Source organism: Urocitellus parryii, chromosome 7 (genome assembly GCF_045843805.1).
Source record: "Urocitellus parryii isolate mUroPar1 chromosome 7, mUroPar1.hap1, whole genome shotgun sequence".
Lineage (NCBI taxonomy): Eukaryota > Metazoa > Chordata > Mammalia > Rodentia > Sciuridae > Urocitellus > Urocitellus parryii.
This window is the reverse complement of record NC_135537.1, coordinates 86,196,839-86,205,640: the sequence shown is the minus strand read 5'-3', so window position 1 is coordinate 86,205,640 and position 8,802 is coordinate 86,196,839. Positions and strand designations below refer to the sequence as shown.

The following is an 8,802-nucleotide window of genomic DNA, read 5'->3' as shown; positions in this document are numbered from 1 at the left end:
AGAAAAAACCAACAAATAAATGATCTCATACTTCATCTCAAAATCCTAGAAAAAGAAGAGCAAAACAACAGCAAAAGAAGTAGAAGGCAAGAAATAATTAAAATCAGAGCTGAAATTAATGAAATTGAAACAAAAGAAACAATTGAAAAAATTGACAAAACTAAAAGCTGGTTCTTTGAAAAAATAAATAAAATTGACAGACCCTTAGCCATGCTAATGAAGAGAAGAAGAGAGAGAACACAAATTACTAGCATACGGGATGAAAAAGGCAATATCACAACAGACACTTCAGAAATACAGAAGATAATCAGAAATTACTTTGAATCCTTATACTCCAATAAAATAGAAGATAGTGAAGGCATAGATAAATTCCTTGAGTCCTATGATCTGCCCAGATTGAGCCAGGAGGATATAGACAACCTAAACAGACCAATAACAATAGAGGAAATAGAAGAAACCATCAAAAGACTACCAACTAAGAAAAGCCCAGGACCGGATGGGTATACAGCAGAGTTTTACAAAACCTTTAAAAAGGAACTAACACCAATACTTTTCAAGCTATTTCAGGAAATAGAAAAAGAGGGAGAACTTCCAAATTCATTCTACGAGGCCAACATCACCCTGATTCCGAAACCAGACAAAGACACTTCAAAGAAGGAAAACTACAGACCAATATCTCTAATGAACCTTGACGCAAAAATCCTCAATAAAATTCTGGCGAATCGGATTCAAATACATATCAAAAAAAATTATACATCATGATCAAGTAGGATTCATCCCTGGGATGCAAGGCTGGTTTAATATACGGAAATCAATAAATGTTATTCACCACATCAATAGACTTAAAAATAAGAACCATATGATCATCTCAATAGATGCAGAAAAAGCATTCGACAAAGTACAGCATCCCTTTATGTTCAAAACGCTAGAAAAATTAGGGATAACAGGATCATACCTCAACATTGTAAAAGCAATCTATGATAAGCCACAGGCCAGCATCATTCTGAATGGAGAAAAATTGAAGGCATTCCTTCTAAGATCTGGTACAAGACAGGGATGCCCTCTCTCACCACTTCTGTTCAACATAGTCCTCGAAACACTGGCCAGAGCAATTAGACAGACAAAAGAAATTAAAGGCATAAAAATAGGAAAAGAAGAACTTAAATTATCACTATTTGCAGATGATATGATTCTGTACCTGGCAGACCCAAAAGGGTCTACAAAGAAGCTATTAGAACTAATAAATGAATTCAGCAAAGTGGCAGGATATAAGATCAACACGCATAAATCAAAGGCATTCCTGTATATCAGCGACAAATCCTCTGAAACAGAAATGAGGACAACTACTCCATTCACAATATCCCCCCAAAAAATAAAATACTTGGGAATCAACCTAACAAAAGAGGTGAAAGATTTATACAATGAAAATTTCAGAACCCTAAAGAAAGATACAGAAGAAGACCTTAGAAGATGGAAAAATATACCCTGCTCATGGATAGGCAGAACCAACATCATCAAGATGGCGATATTACCAAAAGTTCTCTATAAGTTTAATGCAATGCCAATCAAAATCCCAGCAGCATTTCTTGTAGAAATAGATAAAAGAATCATGAAATTCATATGGAATAATAAAAGACCCAGAATAGCAAAAACAATGCTAAGCAGGAAGTGTGAATCAGGCGGTATAGCGATACCAGACTTCAAACTATACTACAGAGCAATAGTAACTAAAACAGCATGGTACTGGTACCAAAACAGGCGGGTGGACCAATGGTACAGAATAGAGGACACAGTAACCAACCCACAAAACTACAACTATCTTATATTTGATAAAGGGTCTAAAAGCATGCAATGGAGGAAGGATAGCATCTTCAACAAATGGTGCTGGGAAAACTGGAAATCTATTTGCATCAAAATGAATCTGAATCCCTATCTCTCGCCATGCACAAAAGTTAACTCAAAATGGATCAAGGAGCTTGATATTAAATCAGAGACACGGCATCTGATAGAAGAAAAAGTAGGGTATGATCTACATACTGTGGGATCGGGCTCCAAATTCCTCAATAGGACACCCATAGCGCAAAAGTTAACAACTAGAATCAACAAATGGGACTTACTCAAACTAAAAAGTTTTTTTCTCAGCAAAAGAAACAATAAGAGAGATAAACAGGGAGCCTACATCCTGGGAACAAATCTTTACTCCACACACTTCAGATAGAGCCCTAATAACCAGAATATACAAAGAACTCAAAAAATTAGACAATAAGATAACAAATAACCCAATTAATAAATGGGCCAAGGACCTGAACAGACATTTCTCAGAGGAGGACATACAATCAATCAATAAGTACATGAAAAAATGCTCACCATCGCAAGCAGTCAGAGAAATGCAAATCAAAACTACCCTAAGATACCATCTCACCCCAGTAAGATTGGCAGCCATTAGAAAGTCAAACAACAATAAGTGCTGGAGAGGATGCGGGGAAAAGGGCACTCTTGTTCATTGCTGGTGGGACTGCAAATTGGTGCAGCCAATTTGGAAAGCAGTATGGAGATTCCTTGGAAAGCTGGGAATGGAACCACCATTTGACCCAGCTATTCCCCTTCTCGGTCTATTCCCCAAAGACCTAATAAGAGCATGCTACAGGGACACTGCTACATCGATGTTCATAGCAGCACAATTCACGATAGCAAGATTGTGGAATCAGCCTAGATGCCCTTCAATAGATGAATGGATAAAAAAAATGTGGCATTTATACACAATGGAGTATTACTCTGCATTAAGAAATGACAAAATCATAGAATTTGGAGGGAAATGGATGGCATTATGCTAAGTGAAGCTAGTCAATCTTTAAAAAATAAATACCAAATGACCCCTTTGATATAAGGGGAGTAAACAAGGACAGGGTAGGGACGAAAGTTTGAGAAGAAGATTTACATTAAACAGGGATGAGAGGTGGGAGGGAAAGGGAGGGAGAAGGGAAACCGCATGGAAATGGAAGGCGATCCTCAGGGTTATACAAAATGACATATAAGAGGAAAGGAGGGGTAAGACAAGATAATACAAATCGAAGAAATGATTTACAGTAGAAGGGGTAGAGAGAGAAAAGGGGAGGGGAGGGGAGGGGAGGGGGGATAGTAGAGAATAGGACAGACAGCAGAATACATCAGACACTAGAAAGGCAATTTGTCAATCAATGGAAGGGTAACTGATGTGATACAGCAATCTGTATACGGGGTAAAATTGGGAGTTCATAACCCACTTGAATCAAACTGTGAAATATGATGTATTAAGAACTATGTAATGTTTTGAACGACCAACAATAAAAAAAAAAAAAACTAGTTGTCCTGTTGAAACTATTCCCTGTAAAACCACTTCAGAGGTCATTCTCATACATCTGTGCTTCGACAGTCACCACACTCTGCAAGTTGAGGACTCTGATGCCTGCTTCATTCTTTCCTAGTCTACCACTTGGCCACATCGGACAGGGATCCTTTTCTGACCCTTCCATATGACCCTGTTAGCTCATATCCTTTCTGACTCTTCACCTTCTCTCTTTTAATTTTTTTTAATTTAATTACATTTTTTACACAAATGGCGCACAACTTTTAATTTATCTGGTTGTAGAAGATGTAGAGTCACACCATTCGTGCAATCATGCCCATACATAGGATATAAAGTCCATGTCATTCCCACATCTCCCCCCCCTCACACCCCTCTTCTCTCCTGCCTCCCCTCTGCCCAATCCAAAGTTCTTCCTTTCTTCTCTAGTCCCACCCCCCCCATTATGGATCAGCCTCCACCTATCATAGAAAACATTTGGCCTTTGATATTTGAGGGATTGGCTTACTTCACTTAGCATGATATTCTCCAACTCCATTCATTTACCTGCAAATGCTATAATTTGATTATTCTTTAAGGCTGAGTAATATTCCATTATGAATTGCTTTGCACCTCACTGTTACTGAGGGTGGCTTTAAATTCTTGATCCCTTCCTGCCTCAGCCTCCCAAGGTGCTGGGATTACACTCAGCCAGTTTGTTGTCTTCTTAATGGGTCTCTGCCATTCACACTCAAACACTAGTGGCTTTTTGCTTTATTTTTCACCTCTAATACTCAAATATGAATAGATGTACCTTAAAGAAAACAAAAAATTCAACCACTTTTTGACAGCTGCATTCATATGACCCATATCCAGAGTTTCACCTTAGGTGTAGACTATAGCAACAGTCTCCTATTTTGTCTCTTAACTTCTGCCTTTGGTGCCTCAAATAATCTCTGTAAAATAAAAGCGAAACTATGAAAGTTCCCTTTGAGTGGTTTCCCAATGCACAAAAACAGCAGTAGGGATGTGTAACCATGATTTGCTTGGCCTCGGATAATGTCGCCCCTGTGTACTCTGACTTCATGTCATTCCGTGCACCTGAGCCCTCTTCCTCCACTCTGCATCACGCTGGTCCCATTTCTGCAGCTCACAACCTCTAAGCTCAGTTACTGCTGCTGTTATTTTGGCTTAAAAATTCTCTTCCTCCCCACTAACCACATACTGTCACCTCAGAATCCAATCAAATATTTCCTGCTTACAGAGTTTTTCCTGGCCACCCAAACCCTCCTTACTTTCTGCTTCTTCTACTTGTCCTTTAACTATGCTATTCATTTCTGCCATAGCTCTTATCTCTATCAGATGGCATTAATTCACTTTCCATTGCTATAGCAAAATACCCGAGGCTGGGTGACTTTACAACAAAAGAGGTTCATTGGCCTCACAGTTCTAGAGGTTCAAGGGCATGACACAGGCAGGAGATCTGCTCTGGTGAGGACCTCATGACAGAGAGCATTGTAATGGTGGAGCACATACAAAAGGGAAATACCACAGGGTGAGACAGGAAGTCACAGGGGCCTATGAGACCTCTGTTGAGCCTTTCTAAGATCACACCTTCAGTGACCTAAAACCATCTCTTAAAGCTCCCTGGGACCAGGCTGCCAACATATAAACTCTATGGAGACACACTCAAACCAGATCGAGAAATCACAGCACAGATACTATTCCACTGTGTATTTTTATTACCCTATTAACACAAAAGTAGGTCCCGTATTCTTATTTAATCTCCACACTATCACATAAGTCAGGAAAAATTGCCATTCATAAAACATCTGTTGAATCAATGTATGAGTCAAATAAATAAATTTAAAAAATCTTCCCTTGCTTGGTACAAAAAAAATCTTGAATAAAAGGAGGCTAGTAATGAAACATTTAAAAAATCAGTGTATATATAAGATGAAAATAAAACAAGAGTACACAACAAAAGTAAAAGATAAGCAATATTGTTCATTTAAAGAGAGCACATAGGAAGAGAGGCATATAGAACATTATAGACAGCAATGTGAGTTAACCCGTAAAAACACTTAAATTTCAGATAGGTATTTCTATATGGGGATGGTCTAGTTATCTTGCCGTGCTGGCTCTATTTTATTTTCTCAGGGACTATTACACACACACACACACACACACACACACACACACACACACTCACGGGTGGGAAGAACAGCCTACAGAAATCAGCCCAGGCAGCCATGGAGAAGAAGTGAACTTTCTTTCTATTGAAGAAAGCAAATGAAGTTTTGGCCAATCCAAACTTCTTTCAGCTTCAATTTGTGGTAAGTCTGATCTCTTCTAAGTCCTGAATACTGTGCTGGCAGAATCTCTGTTCACTCCTCTGAACCTTTAACTGTAACCATCTTCACACAGCTGACTTTGATCTCTTCCTTCTGGGTGGTGCATGGGATATTTGCAGCAAAATGTGTTCGGGTAGGAATGATCTGTTTATTTTCAAAACACAGAAATTTCTTTAGGGTTTGGGGGTGGGGGAAACAGCCGAATACTGAATATCTGCTTTCTTTGAAATCATAAAGTTTCTGCAATTTTATCGAACATATTTGGTTTGTTTCACCCAAGTGCAATTCATTAACAAGGGACGAATGTAGGCAATGTTGAAATAACAACGTGTTGGCCACTTTCGAGGACAGCAAAGAAGTCAGGTGTGGAAAATGGGTACTATCCCCCGAGCAACTCCGGTTCATTGATCATAGTTGCTCCAAGGCTATTTTTAGAGGATTGTGAAGCCCTGATTGGCATGAAGGGGGAAATGATGTGATCCATGAGTGATATCTGACAGAAGGCTGAGTTGTTGCACAAATATTTACTGTTTGCCATGTTAGAATTTGATAGTCATTGCTCTTAGATAGTTAGAGTTCACTAAACAAGATCAATTCACATGGATACATGGCAGGGTTATGCTCATAATTCAATGCAGAAATGATTCACTTTTCATTTTCTGTAATACACTTAGCAGAAAAAAAAAACATTAAATGGACGTTCCCTTTTCTCTGCTCAGAGAAAAGCTAATCAGCCTGCATTCCCTCTGGAAATTCAGGAGTCCCTCGTCTCTGAGAAAATGTGAGCATTTTTGGATTTTTTAAACTGTGTTTGTCCCTAGGCTCTCTGACCAAGTGCATTTCTGCCACTGACCTTTTATCCAGACCTGATTATCCACAAAGGGTATACACATAGCAACTGATAACCACAAGGAAAAACATCGATTGATCACAGGATACGTTTGGATTTTTTTCATCTGAAAGGGCAAAGGATTGAATGCTTATACACTCTCAAAATTCTTATGTTGAAATTGCTAAGCCATAGTGTGATGACATAAGGAGGTAAATAATTACCTTTGAGAGGTAATTAGGTCATGAGGATGGAGCCCTCCTGAATGGGATTGGTGCCCTTACTAAACAGAACATTGTTTCTTCCACCGTGTGAAAGTACAAGGATTAGTTGACCCTCTACAAATTGGAAGAGGGGCATCACCAGAATCCAATTACCTTTCAACTTCTATGTTCTTGAACAGTGAAAAATAAACTTATTTTGTTGGTAAGCCTTCTCCTTTCTACAGTATTCTGTTCAGCATCCCAAACTAAGACACGGGGACAAGAATGAAGAAGGAATTTTCCAGAGACCAGGGTCTTCGGTCTGCTTCTAGAAGTTACATTGAATGCATGTGCAATCCAAAGTCAAATCTGAGGAGGGCAGAGGATCATGGAAAACATCCTGTGCTGAATTTTGCACTAAAAGTATTGAGGACACCTGAAATACAGATGCAATATTAGTTTGAATAATAAAGATAGATGGCATTTTTGCAACTTAGTGTAATATATCTTGTGGAAACAAATCAGCTGTAGCAAAACAGAAGCCCCAAATCGAGGCTTTTGGATATTCAAGAAAAGTAGGGATTTTTAACATCTAAAAATAATCCCTTCATAGGGAGATTATGTTGATGAAATCTGAGGTTATTTTACAGTGATTCATTTTACATAGGCTATTTCAGGACCTTGATAAATGACATCCGGAATCCTCTGCCCTTAGGAATTTTATCAAATCTTGGGGGAAAAAATCAGCTTCTACTCAGGTCTCGGAGTCTCTATTTATTTCAAACACAGAAATATCTTGGGTCCAGTGTGGTAAGCCTCTGACCCTGTGCAGTTACTCTTGCCTTTTTTAGGAAGTCACAGCAAGATCAAGACAAGCCTCCCAGAGGTGGGACACCCAAGTTCAGCGACAGGCCATCCCTTATCTCAGGCCCCTGGCAACAGGCCACAGCTGGTTCCATTCTGGAAAGGACCAAGCAATTTTTCAGCTTTGTCTAAGAAGCTGTCTACTTCCTCCATCCTTTAAGTTATGCTCTTCAGAGAACATTTCCTATTCCCCACACTTAAGAGTACACCAGATTTTGGGCTTTGTTGACATCTTATGTCACCTCATAAAGATTTCATAAACTTTTTTTTTTTTTGCTCATTTGGTTTGACCCAACATAATCCGGTACCTAAATTATTCAGTCCCAACATGGTCTTACATGCCCCAGATTCACTAATAAAGGTCACATGTTGGCTCAAGGGCTTACTCCTGCATCCAAATGCGTCTTTGGCTCATCAGGTAATGGATTTATATGTTTTATGACATATGAGTTTTGATGTGCTAACGTTGGAGCAGGGTGTGCTAACTCAGAAATTATTTCTGGAGGATTAAATTTAGAGTATTGGTGATGGCAGTATAAAGAAGGAACACAATGAATCTGGGAAGAAGATTTAAAGTACAATAAGCCAATTGGCCTTCACTATCCAATTACTCAGGGCATTAGGGTTCTCCAGAGGAACAGAAAAAATAGAATAAATATGTATATGTCATATGTATACAATTGTGTAGTAATTCCATTTGTTATTTACTACTAATAAATAAACTACAATCTATTAGCAGTAAATAATCGCTTCTCGGCCTTTTGGCTAAGATCAAGTGTAGTATTAGCAGTAAATAATGGACGTGGTCGTAGGAGATATGAGTTTCCAAATGCTAAGAAAAATGGTGGTGTGAGTTTTTTTTTTTCCTTCAAGATTAAACTCCCTCACATTAAAAAAAATGGTCACCTGAGTTAATATTGCTCATGAGAGCATTTGCAGATACAACCTCAATTATTTTTAAATATCTTTGATCCAAGGTTAGTTGAATCCATGGATATAGAATTTGCTTATACGAAGGGCTGACTGAAAACCATCTTCATCTGCCAACATAACTAAAGTGGTCTAAGTGCCCACCTGATCATCCTGACTGAGGGGCATCCTGAGATGCGAGAGTTTCAGTTATATCAGGAACCCACTGGGGTAAACCTGCAAGCCTCAGCCTGCACCCAACAGGAGTCTCCTCGCCCATCTTCACTATTCTTCCCTTGCGTAAAGCTGAAGACTTAAGGA

The 8,802-nt window shown here is 38.9% G+C and overlaps 1 pseudogene; it reads left to right on the top strand.

Annotated features, from left to right (window-relative positions):
- Positions 1-8,317: 8,317 nt before the first annotated feature.
- Positions 8,318-8,457, top strand: LOC144256343 (U2 spliceosomal RNA; annotated as a pseudogene).
- Positions 8,458-8,802: the final 345 nt, after the last annotated feature.